The following is a 14,057-nucleotide window of genomic DNA, read 5'->3' on the forward strand; positions in this document are numbered from 1 at the left end:
AAATGACTGTGGTATTTGGACTTGCATAAACGCACAATTCTTAAGTGGATTACATGATCTCCCGCATGATGACTCATATGTATATCCATACAACTCTACGGATGGCACTTTCTTCCGTTTGCGCCTTGCAGTTGAGTTGTTTCATGGACGGTTGTTAGATTTCAAATGATATTGTAATAGCATGTTTTTTGTTATATATTATGTTTTATTTATGTAATTCTATTGTGTTCTATGTTCTTATTTAAAAACCTTGTCGCATTTGACTGGAATGCGCTCAAATGCGACAAGTCTGATTCAACAATGAATTTTTTGAACCGCATTTGAGCGCATTCAACACTCAAATGCGACGAGGTTTGTAAACAACCTTGTCGCATTTGACTGGAATGCACTCAAATGCGACAAGTAGTATTCAACAAGGAGTTTTTTGAACCGCATTCAACACTCAAATGCGACGAGGTTTGTAAACAACCTTGTCGCATTTGATTGGAATGCGCTCAAATGCGACAAGTAGTATTCAACAAGGAATTTTCTGAACCGCATGTAAACAACTTTGTCGCATAGAATACAAGGTAAAGTTGGTTGCCCCATAGAATCATAAAGTCTTAAAACAAGCACAATGTTAAGGACAAATGATATTAATCAACTCGATCATAAATCCTTCGAGGTAGTAGTGTTAGAACAACTTGCTGAACTTGAGATTACACTAGGAAGCCGTGTAGTGTTTGGAAGCATGGATGGACAATTCAAACGATTATGACCGATGCTCCCGCATCTGCTACACCTTGTGCGAATTACATCTTTACCCACGGGTGGCCTTCTTTTCTGACATTTTGGTCGACCAGCAAACCGCCCCTCCTTCTTAGGAGGAAGCACCTTCATAGGATTCTCGTTCACTTTCCATTCCGATTGGTGACCAAGTGGATATATCCTCAAAATCAGATACCCGATAGGATTTTGCACATTTCCAAAATGCCTCATCTATCTTACGAATTCCAGTTCGATGGTGGGATCATTACTTAATACTTTCGTTGGTTTGATTTGACCAACATGTCCATCCTTGTTAGGTCGCAATGCTGAAGCTTTTGTTGTTCGCATGTTTAGAGTAACATACAATGGAATCAAATCGGTCGGATTCATTCGGCAATACTCTATGAATCCCATGACATCTTCATCGTCATCAATATGTGCTATCCCACCACGCAGTTTATTTGGACCATATGTCGCCTGCATGGACATTTGGAGATCATACGAGGTTGAATCAACGCGAAGTGCACCATAAACTTTCTCTTTCAACTTTTGCAAGTCAATCTCTGTTGGCAAAACCAACAACTTCGCTTTACCACCCACGTATGTCATCACAGTTCCCTTTGTGGTCCACAGTCCGTTCCAAGATAAAAAAAACACGTACACCTCTCTTTGGTTGACATGCTTCTACATTTAGTAAAATGGACACGTGATCAAAATATAATAAAGCCAATTCATATGTAAATGATGATCAAATGCGGCATGCTACACCAAAATGCGACTCAAATGCGACAAGCTATACCAAAATGTGACTCAAATGCGACATGCTACACCAAAATGCGACCGCAAATGCGACATGGCTCTGAATACGACAAGCTATATGTGAGTCCTTGTCGCATTTGATTCTCTGTGTCGCATTTGAGCACCAGAATGCGACACATCGGGCGACAATGGCGGAATAGAAAAATGTCAAGATTCAAGCAAATGCATTCGAATACCAACTGTGTATTTCTAGTAATGTGTATGAAAAATGAAGAAATGATACTTACATGAACTTGAATGGGGTATGGATGTGCTTAGATCTTGGGTTGAGTTGATGAATTTTGCTGTGAGAATGTGAAAGTAAATGAAAGGGAAGGAGGAGATGGTTGTTATATAAGAATAAGGGTAGTTTTGTCCAAAATTGGTTTAAATGTCTAATTTGGTAAAATGGAAGCAAAGTGGGTTAGATATGTAAATTGGGATCCTTGATTGGGTTAGATTAGTAATTATCCCTATTTTCTGAGAGTAAATGGAGGTTAATGGGGTTAAATGTTTACTTCCTCTAACCTCCAAATTGGGGGTTAATGGGAGTAACGTAAATTTTTTTAAAATTTCTTGTCTTTGCAGAGTAAATTTAACCTTCCTTCCCCTCCATATTTAAACTCTCAAACGAGGTTAAACATTTAACCTCATTTACATCCTATAAACTCCCAAACAAGGTTAATTTTTAACTTTCCATTCCATCACTTTCCTTCCCTTTCCATTACCTCCTTTAACTCTCACCTCCGTTAACCTTCAAACTCCCAAACAAAGGCTAAAAGAGAAAGAAACCCTAAAGAGAAAGGAAACAGGGCCAGCCCTAGGCCTAGTCCGGGGTGTGGCAGCCTAGGCCCAAGGCTATAAGGGATAAAAAAAATTAGATCTATGAATATTTGAAGTAATTTATATATATATATATATATATATATATATATATATATATATATATATTATTTAGGTTTTAAAAGATCTAAATAATTAATATTTTAGACTTCAAAATGACTCAATTGATTTTTTAAATATAGATTAAGAGTATATTTTAAACAATTGTGAAACATTTTTTTTATTTTGGATAAATAACGTACAATTTTTTTAAAGGGGCTCTTGTATCTTATTTCGGCAAGGGTCCATAAATTGTCAGGACCGATTCTGATAGGAAACGATTAGCCTTTGAATGTCTTAATATATCATTTATTCCCCTGAACTTGTCCAAAAAGTTTGATTGGCCTCCTGAACTTTCAAAGTGTTCTAATAGCCCTCAACTTGCATAAAATATTCAGTTAGCTTTCTGAACTTGCGCAAAATATAATCAATTGATTACTCGGTTGCAAAAAAAAAGTAAGTTAAATATGGAAGATGTATTGCACGCGTCCTATATGTTTAGCTCGTAAGTTTTAGGGGTTTCACGATTCCTTCAAGTTTAGGTTGAGAATACTTTGATAGTTTATGATTAAAAACTATCACCCAAGCCCAATCCAGATCATTCTTATTTAGGGGTGGCTCCAATGTTTTAGAGGCCATAGGCAACTCTTGTATTTTTTTATAATCTAAATTTAATAAATATAAAATTTAATTAATTTTTAACTGGAGCACGAAGCAGTTAACAACTATAGTATTGTAAGGTAATGTATAAATTTAACCTCCACGTTTAAACCGTTGTAATCTTAAGCCTAACATTTACCAGCTAGTTCATTACCAAGTCTCATTAACGAAAGATAGTTTTTTTCTTGAGCAATTTTATTCTTTGACTACCCTCCAACCTCTACTGTTCTAACCACTCAATAATTCTTGAAATTGCACATCTTCTGTTAATGTAAAAAACTCATCTTTCGTTGATGAGATTTGAAATCGCATTATCTGGTAAATGCTAGACTTAAAAATGTAGGGTGTTTAGATCAGCTCTCCTAAAACCGCCCTTCTTTTTTTAATGAATCTAATATTAATTGAATGATTAAATTAATCCAACACCTTAATTAGCTCAGTCATCTCAATTTTATTTCTTTTTAACAAGTGATCTCCAAAATGAAATGTTAATGTACATACATAGTTTGCCTGTCTATCTTTGGAGAAATAATAATTGAAATTATTGAATAGCGACCGCAAATCATGGTTACAAATTGTTTTATTCAATTAATTAAGTTGAGAAAATTTAAAAAAAAAAACAAAAAAATGTCACAATTAGTGGGAGTGTGGGACTACAAATTTATGGAAAAAGATTTCGTTGCCACATGCTGATGATTTCAATTTATGGAAAGTTTCTAATTGTCTCTTTTTTTTTAATTCTTTTTGTTTTTTATTTTTTAACTTTTCAGGATTAAAAGTAGAGTAAATTCCAAAAAAAAAAAAACCCACGTATAGTTTCACTTATTAACAAAAAAAAAAAAAAGAATTGTACTTTTTCTTTTGATAAAATGAGGATTGTGTTTAAGACCGTTAACTAAAACGCGGAAAAACAGTTAACCCCGTCAATTGGGCTGATGTGGCAGAGGGTATTTTTGTCCAAATTTTTTTTTCTTGGATAAATTCAAAAAAAAAAAAAAAAAAACCCATGTGGTTTCACTTATTGACAAAAAAGGATCTGTGCTTTTTCTTTTGACAAAATAGAGATTGTGTTTAAGACCGTTAACCAAAACGCGGAAAAATAGCTAACCCCGTCAATTGGGCTGACGTGGCAAAGGGTATTTTTATCCTTTTTTTTTCTTTCATATTGTAATGTATGTAATTGTATATAGATATTAGTTCAGGGACCTATTAGCATCTATACCACTTTGTATATAAATACCTATTGTTCCAATAATACACTATTGAGTTTTCTCAATCTACACATATAAAAGGCCTCCTTTCAACTTGAACCTGAGTCTGGATACCTTGAACATCCTCTGAAACTTCTTCTGATATTCTTCTTCATCCATGTCGTTCGTACTGGAGTTCTGAAGCCGCAAAAACATTTAACTTCATGCCCTTGATCCACGGAGTGCTTGGAGTTATATGAATTAGAGTTTGAACTCATGATCTTGGTTTGTAATGCAGTAGAATGAATGGTTTTAAGGATTTGAGTTCTAGGATTTTCCAATCTATGAAGAAATTGGGGAAAAACCCCAAATTGAATTGATGATTGATTGTTGATGGGAAGGGAGACCATTTATATGAAAGAAACAAAAATGGATAAAAATACCCTCTGCCACGTCAGTCCAGTTGACGGGGTTAGCTATTTTTTCCGCGTTTTGGTTAACGGTCTTAAACACAATCTCCATTTTGTCAAAAGAAAAAGCACAGATCCTTTTTTTATCAATAAGCGAAACCACATAGGTTTTTTTTTGGAATTTATCCAAGAAAAAAAAATTTGGACAAAAATACCCTCTGCCACGTCAGCCCAATTGACAGGGTTAACTATTTTTCCGCATTTTGGTTAACGGTCTTAAACACAATCCTCATTTTGTCAAAAGAAAAAGTACATATCTTTTTTTGTCAATAAGTGAAACCATATGGTTTTTTTTTTAAATTTACCCTTAAAAGTATTGATGTTTTTTATCCGATGAAAGTAAGCAAAAAAAAAAAAAAACTAAATGCGAAAACTTCTACTGTAATAAATGGTTAACTTATCGCCTTGTCTCGTAAAATATTTTGAATATTTGCAGAAGGTATATAACACTTGTAATGATCTTAGGCTCGTTCCAGACCTTTTAAAGATATGGAGTGAGATGATAAATTTAGATCTCTGCATTTTAACGTGTGATAATAGGCGAATATCAATTCTTGGATTGGTCCAAGAAAATCTTGGTCAGATTTTCTAGGAATACCTATAAAGGGTTCATATGTGAGCTGACGAGCAGCCACGAGGATGTTCTAGATTCAGATGTTAAACATTCAACCGAAATCCAATACGGAATCGTTCCAAATCTCCAAATGGTTGAGAGCTGGGTATTCGAACAAAATTCAATATTAACAGAGGGTCTCGAGTCACAAAATATATCTAGATAATACTAGTGTGAGTGCGATAAGGAAAATGCGATAACACTCTAAAATCCTAATAAAAACCATAACAACCTATAAATAGAGGGTTTAAGTGAATCTTCCGAGTATGTTTAAAACCATAGCTCTTTTTTTTATATTTTTACTTGAGTGATAGTGGCTTAAACATCGGAGTGTTTACATCGAACGACTATAGATGGCAACAAGTAGTATAGCCGCGGGTACCCGGCACAATCCGATCCTAATGGGACTACACATATCCTATATAAAAGGGTATGAGATCAACATCATTACCCGTTAGGGTAATGGGACGGGTATGAGAATACCCTCTACGGTACTCGATACCCGTCATAATTTTTTTTATATATTAATAAATATAATTTTTTTTAGATGTAAGACGTGAGATTTGAACTCTAATCTTTTGTTTTTCAACTATTGGGTGATACCACTAAGCTACTTTGTTCTTATTAATTAAGGTTCAATTTGTTCCATTTTTAGATAGATGATTTATTAAATTTATACTTTGTTAAATTTGTAATATTTTTTGTTTTATTTATTAATTTTTAACGAGTAAGGGTGCCTGCAGGTACCGTGAATTAAATGGGACAGACATGAAATACAAAAAGTATACCCATTAGGATAATGAGACGGATAAAGATAATTAAAAAATAAAAAGATAAGATTTTGGATTGATATTACTCGCGGGTACCCTACTCGTTGTCATCTCTACATATGACCGGCACGTCTCCGATTTACAAAATCATCTAAAAATGCGAGGGATGTTTGACACCTATTATATTTGGGAAAAAATTGAGTATTTTTAAATGATTTTGAAATTGCGTTCCAAGCCAAAATTGTTGTTTTGGGATAACATTTCTGGTAATTAAAAATTTATACTTTGTTGTTAATTAATAAATTATCTTGTCACGATGACTTTGAAAATGCTAAATTAATTAAAAAGAAGAATAAAATTACGAAAAAATATCCATGATGTTTATTTCCTAATCCTTCCCCTGCCGACACATTGTTTAACTAGTTGAATTCTTCACATTATTAATTTAATATGCTGAAAAAATGTGCTATATTATGAACTAAGTTTGGATTTTATTTTGCACTAGTTACAAAATTCCCAAAATCCTTATTTGTTTTTGATGAATTATTAAGTGATTAATACTCCAAACTAAGATTATAAAACATCAATCAAATATTATAATTACATGACGAATTATAAAGATTAGTTTTACGGTATAAATATCTTTTATAGGATTTTCAAATAGGAACTCTGATTTTGCAATCACAAAAAAGAAATCTGAGAGACGAGAAGAAGAGAAGAAGAGTTTTTTGTTTTTAGTTTTACATGAAAAATAACGTTTTTTACATACAGAATGGAAAGTTATGTCTTTTCATTCAATTGGGCCAGATCCAATCAAACCGTGTCCCATCAAAAGTGACTCATCTAAAATGTCTTACAATTTTTTTATATACTTTTAAGTAGGGCTGTAATCGAGCCGAGCCGAGCCGAGCTTTGGCCTGTTCAAGCTCGGTTCGTTATAAAATTAACGAGCCGAACCCGAGCCGAGCTTTGGCTTGCTCAACGAGCTTGAGCCGAGCTTCGAGCTTGTTTCGAGCCCAAAATCCTCTTTTGGACTTGGTTCATTAAGAAAATTATCTAACCATGAATTGTTTGTGAGTAAATTGTTAATTATATTTGTGAAGTTTTCTCACAAATAACTCTTTAATTGTGTATATAAACAAACTCACAAGCAAAGTTCGTGAATAAATAAACAAGATGCTTACAAATAGTTCATCTATTACTCATTTATTATGTTTGTGAACGAACTCATCTAATAGCAAATGAAATAATATTAAGTTTAGATATTTGTGAACTAACACAAAACTATATAATTTTCTACAAAACTAAAATTTGTTCATAAATATTCTAATCGAGCCCGCTCGCGAGCTTTCGAGCCGAGCTTTGGCCTGCTCAAGCTTGAGTCGTTTACGAACCGAGCCAGTAAATCGTGTTCACGAGCGGCTCGTTTATAAATCGAGCCGAGTCGAGCCGAGCTTTTATCGAGCCGATCACCGAGCCGCTCATGAGCGGCTCTGTTCATTTACAGTCCTACTTTTAAGTTTTGTTATTCTAATTTTTCATTTTTCATTTAGCATTTCGATATTTTTTTTAAGCATTTCGATATTAATTTCAATAATTCGAAGCTAAGTATCACAAAGCAATATGATAGTCCAGTGGTAATGTTAATTTTATAGTAATAATTTTTTTATGGAAATTTATTGTAATAATTTGAAAATTAGAATCTTAATGTTTTTTATAAAAAAAAAACTTAGGTGTTGTTTGATAAAACTGAAAAAAAATAAGTACGGAATTTTAAGTGTTGAATATTGTAAATGCTAAACGTATTGAATGATGTAATTTTTATAAAACATATTAGTTGATAATGTTTAACTTAAAATGTTAAATTAAATATTTTGACTTATCAAAATAAGTGATTTTTAACTCTAGGGCGGCGGCAGGGGGCCAGGATATAGCGGGTCAGGGGAACGCGGTTTCTCCTAGATCTAGGGTTAGTGTAAATGGGATTGGGAAAAATTCTTGGAAAGACACGGTTATGGGAGTAGTAGAGGAGGAGCCTTGTATGGAGGAGGTGTTGATGGTGGGGGAGTCTGAGGATCTGTACTCGGATTCTGATGATGAGGAGGGTATCCAAGACGATCCTCTTTGTCCTGTGATCAGACTCTCTTCAGCTGAGAAGAGGGAGCTTAGAGAGAAATGGAAGGTGTCTTTAATTGTTACTATGCTTAGGAAGCGAATTAGCTTTAACTATTTTGCCCAAAGGATCCAAGCTCAGTGGGCAAGGAAAGGGAAAGTCAGTATCACTGACCTGGAAAATGACTACTATGTCATTAAATTTACCCGGGTTGAGGATTATAATGCTGTGATCAAGGGGGGCCCATATATTATTTCCAACCATGTTTTGGCCTTACGGCCTTGGGTTCCTAATTTTAATCCTCACGATTGTTCTGTTAATAGGATTTTGACTTGGGTTAGGTTCCCGGGCCTTCCCATTGAGTATTATAGTGAAAAGTTCCTCAGCAAGATTGGAGGTCTGGTTGGAAAGGTCCACCACGTGGACAAAACTACAATTGGAGCTATTAGGGGCAAGTTTGCTAGGGTTTGTGTTGATGTTGATCTTGCTAAACCTTTGTTGTCAAAATTCTGTGTTCAAAACAAGGTGTTTTTTTATCGAGTATGAAAGGTTACATAACATTTGTTATGATTGTGGCATGTATGGTCATTCTCAGGAGGGATGCCCGAAAAGGGAGAAGGTTACAAAAGAGATTGTGGTGGATGGTGTGGATAGAACTGAAGTGAGCCAGGGGAATGGAGGGAATTTTGGGCCATGGATGGTGGCTAAAAGGACTACTAGAAAAAGAACACAACCTTCAGTTGGGAAGAATCGTCCTCCTGATATTAGCATTAACTTGAAGTCTTCCTCTTCTAAGCCTATTGCTCTTCCCAGTATCAAGGAGAAGCCTATCCCTAAAGCTAGGGAGGAGCCTGGAGCCGGTTCAGCTTTCACGTCAGGATCTAGATTTGGGGCCCTGATGATGGAGGAAGTTCATGATCCTGACCAGGGGGATGTTCAAAGCATGCCGGGTTTGGAGTCTGTTGAACCATCTGAGAAGGTGGTTGAATCTGTTAATCCCCTCTTTGTTTCTAAAGACGAAGCCCAGGGGGGACCCTGGCCCTGCCTGGCCGTAGTATGAAGAAGATAAATGAGGTTAGTATTCCTATTCTTTGTGGTGTTCCTGGGAATAGGAAGTCGATGGGAGTTAATAAAACTAGTCTGAAAAAGCAGCTTAAGGGTAAACAGAAAAGTATCCAGAATACTTTGGGTTTACCAGAGAAGAGAGGGTCGGCAGGTACCTCGGTGAGGCTCTCAGGGGCCCCTAGTAAATACCTGGCTTAGGTGTGTGGGTGCGGTCAGTTTTCCTCCTTTCTATGGATTTGTTGTGTTGGAATGTTAGGGGTGCGGCTAGCAAGGCTACCCGCATCCATATTAATGATCTTATTAAACAGTTTAATTCTTCTTGTTTTGCTTTATTGGAAACTAAGATTAGTGGAGATAAAGTAGATGAGGTGGTTAAAAAGTTTAGGAACTGGAACTGTGTTAGATCGGAGGCAACTGGCTGGGCTGGTGGGATTTGGCTTTTCTGGAAGCCAGATCGGGTTCATTTTGATATTATTAGCATGGATAAGCAGTTTATTCACTGTAGAGTGAGTGTCTCCGGTAATATTCCTTTTTTGATTACCCTAGTGTATGATGACCCTATCTTAGCTAATCGAAAACGGCTTTGGGAGGTTCTCTACTCTATGAGTGTCAGCATTTCTGAGCCCTGGTTCGTGGCGGGTGACTTCAATGATATTGCCTTTATGAGTGATCAGAGAGGGGGTTCTAATCATTATGTTAATCGAGGCCTTCACCACAAGAATAGTATGGATTTATGTGGGCTTTCTGATCTTGGGGCTTCTGGTCATAAATTCACTTGGAAACGTAACAGTACCTTTGTTCGTTTGGATAAGGTCTACGCTAATGTTTTAGCTCAGACTTCTTTCCCTGAGAGTTCTGTGTTCAATCTCCCGTTCCTTCATTCGGATCATTGTCCTATTTTATTTAGGCTTTTGAGAGGTAACCGTCCTAGGGGAGAAAGACCGTTTCGGTATCAGTTGGCTTGGGAGTCTCATCCTAAGTTTAAGGATTTCGTTCAATAGAATTGGAAACCTCATTCGAATGTCCTTCAAGCTGCTGAAGGGTTCAGGAATAATGTGCTGGGGTGGAATAGAAATGTCTTTGGGCATATTATTAGAAGGAAGAATAAGTTATTAAATAGTATGTAGGGTATTCAGCGTAGGTTGGAGGTGAGGTTTGATCACAGTTTGGATGGCCTCCTCAGAACCCTTTAGAAGGAGCTGGAAGCTGTGCTCAGGCAGGAGGAGCTTCTCTGGTTTCAGAAATCTAGGAAGTCATGGATTAGAGATGGGGATCGTAATACCAGGTACTTCCATCTTTCTACCATGATCAGAAGGCAGAGGAATAGAATTGATGCCATTAAGGACTCTAATGGTGATTGGGTGTATGAAGATGAGGAGATTCGGAAATTGGCCTTGGAATTCTATAAGGATCTGTTTAAAGAGGAACTCGTCCAGCTGGAGAGGGCTCACTCTGTCGCTACCTTTCCTATGATCAGTGAGGAGAGTAGTCAGGATGCCTTTCACCCTATATCCCTAAAGGAGATACACCAAGCCATTTTCAGCATTGGGGCTTCTAAAGCTCCTAGGATTGATGGTCTGCCTGCTGGCTTTTACCATAAGCACTGGGAGGTTGTGAAGGAAGGTATCTATAATTTTATCATAGGTGTTTTTAATGGTTCTCAGGATATAGAGCTGGTAAATAGAACCCTTCTGGTTCCGATTCCTAAAATTGATAAGCCTTCTTCCTTTTTGCATATGAGACCTATCAGTCTTTGTAATGTTCTTTATAAGACGGTTACAAAGATTGTGGCTAATAGAATCCGTGGCATTCTTCCTGCGATCATTTGTCAGAATCAGGGTAGTTTTGTGTCTGGTAGACAAATGATGGATAATGTGGTGATTGCCCAAGATATGGTCCACACGATGAAGATCAGGAAGGGGAAGAAAGGCATTGTGGCTCTGAAGTTGGATTTGGAGAAGGCCTATGATCGTATCAACTGGAATTTCCTGATGGAGAGTCTGGAGAGAGCTAGGATCCCGGACAGCTGGAGAAGGTTAATTAAGGTATGTATCTCTTCTCATGTGTTTCAAGTTATGGTTAACGGGGATATGTCGGAGGAGTTCTCCCCAGGCCGGGGAATCCGTCAGGGTGATCCTATGAGCCCCTTCCTTTTCGTTATTGCTATGGAGAGGTTATCTCACCTGATTCAAGATGCAATAGATAATGGGAGTTTCCACCCGGTGGCTATCAATAGCTTCTGTCCCCTGGTGACTCACTTATTCTTTGCAGACGATGTCCTTATCTTTCTGGAAGGTAATGAGGAGCAGTTGAGTATTATTATGGATATTCTTGACTGTTTCTGTTCGGCCTCTGGGCAGAAACTTAATATCCAGAAATCTAGGATGATGTGCTCTAAGAATATGAACCCGAGAGTCTGTAAAAGATTAAGTGATCTTTCAGGTATTCCTCTTACTGATTCTCTAGGGAAGTATCTGGGTATTCCCCTCCACAGTGAGAGAGTGTCTAAAGTTTCTTTTAAAGATACTTTGGATAAAGCTAATATGAAGTGTGCCACGTGGAAAGCCAAGACTTTATCTCTCGCTGGCCGCCTCACGTTAATTCAATCTGTTAATTGTGCAACTCCCAATCACATTATGCAGGCTTGTCAGCTTCCGGATCCTGTGCTTAATGACCTTGATAAGATTAACCGTAGGTTCCTGTGGGGGGAAGCTGATGAGGGGAGAAAGATCCATCTGGTGCCTTGGAGTGAGGTTTGTCAGCCGAAAGATTCTGGAGGTCTGGGCATTAGGAAAGCTAAGGATAATAATAAAGTTTTATTAATGAAACTCCTTTGGCGAATGTGGAAGTGTCCCTCTGCTCTGTGGGTCCAGCTCTTATGTGGGAAGTACCGGAAGGATAAGGTGTTTGGGGGGCCAAATGAGAGGGTGGTTAATTGTTCCTTTCTTTGGAAAGGCATCAGTGCTGTGTTTGCTGAGTTTTATACTGGGATTGGGTGGAATGTGGGTAATGGCAGGTCCATCAGTTTCTGGAAAGGATATGTGGGTAGGTAATAAGCCTTTACTGGAAGTTTGTACTTCCTTGCCTCCGTTAGACGCTCAGGACTGGAGGATTGCTGATGTTGTGAACTCTGAGGGTGAGTGGATTTGGGATAAATTTGAATCTTACCTCAGTCTGGAATCGCTCCTTTCTATTAGAGGTGTCCACATAAGTAATCATGTGGAGGATAATGACAGTTACTGTTGGGCGCTAACAAACAATGGAGCCTATTCGTGTAAGTCTGCTTTTCAGACGTTCCATCTGGATTTGGAGTCCTCTTCTCCAGGGGTTTGAAAGACGATTTGGGGTTTAAAAGTGCCTTACCGTATTAGGAGCTTCCTGTGGCTTGGAGCCAAGAATAGGTTGCTTACTAATTCGGATCGGAAAAGGAGGCACCTGGTGGTTTCTGGAGCCTGTGGCAGATGCAGAGGGTTTGAGGAAACGGTGTGCCATGCCCTCAGGGACTGTGATAAAAGTTTAGAGGTTTGGAGAAGAATCCTCCCTAGGGATGTGCTACCTTCTTTTTTAGCCCACTCTGAGGATGACTGGTTTGTGGATGGGAATAATGGGATTCTTTTGCCTGGGAATCAAGGTGTTCTTCTTTTTGTGGTGGTGCGCCATCAGATTTGGAGGTGGCGGAATGAGGAGATCTTTGGAGGTGGAGTGGTTTCTATGCCAAATATCCTTGATTTCTTCTCTAAGAAGATAAGTACCTTCGTTGAAAGCTTTGGTGAAGACCCCTTAGCTAGGGTGGTGCAGAGGAAGGAGGTCAATCTTTTAGGCTGGTGTAGGCCGAGCGAAGGTGTGATTAAGCTTAACACTGATGGCTCTTGTCTGAGGGATGGGAGAATCGTCGCAGGAAGGGTGCTTAGAGATGATGGAGGCAGATGGGTGTCTGGCTTCTCTCAGAATTTGGGGATTGGTTCTTCCTTTTCTGCCGAGCTTTGGGGGATTCTTTCGGGCCTGAAGCTGGCTAAGGATCTTGGAGTGAAGAAGCTTCTGGTTGAGTCTGATAACCAAGAAGCAGTTAAGATGATTTCTGAGGGCAAGTCTGTCTGTCGGAATAGCTCGAATCTTATTAAAGGCATTATAAGGATTGGGTCCTCCTTCGAGTCTATTAAGTTTTTTCATATTTATAGGGAGCAGAACCGCGTCACGGACCGTCTTGCGTTGGCAGGGCACTCTAGTTTGTTGGGTCCTCCTCCGGTCTTCATTTCGTCCTTGATCTTTGAGGATGTGGTGGGGGTCAGTTTCCCTAGGCTGATCCCGGGTTGAGCTGTTTCGTTTTGTTTTTTTTTCCTTTCATTTTCTACCAAAAAAAACTAATTTAAGTGGTGGAGAAACAACCGTTATCAAACGTACTTAAATTAAATAAATACTTAATATTTTAATTTAAATAATTAAGTGATATATCAAACAAGACGTTAACGGGTTTTTTTTTTTTTTTTTTTGAGAGAATCTTAATGTTTGTTTAAGCTGTATTTTCTCCACAAATATAATAAATGAAACAATAATTTTAATTTTTAATAACTTTATTAAAGGGCTTTTTCTTTGCCAGCTGACTATAGTGTATATTATATTGTGGAGTCAAATACACTCATGCCTCTTTGAATTAGCATTTTTTAATATTGTTCATTTTTTCATATAAAACTTTTTTTTTCTAATTTTGCATTATTGTAATAGCATGGCCCAATTCTTAAAAAAAAAAAA

This window comes from Euphorbia lathyris, chromosome 3 (assembly GCF_963576675.1).
Source record: "Euphorbia lathyris chromosome 3, ddEupLath1.1, whole genome shotgun sequence".
NCBI classification, from domain to species: Eukaryota; Viridiplantae; Streptophyta; class Magnoliopsida; order Malpighiales; family Euphorbiaceae; genus Euphorbia; species Euphorbia lathyris.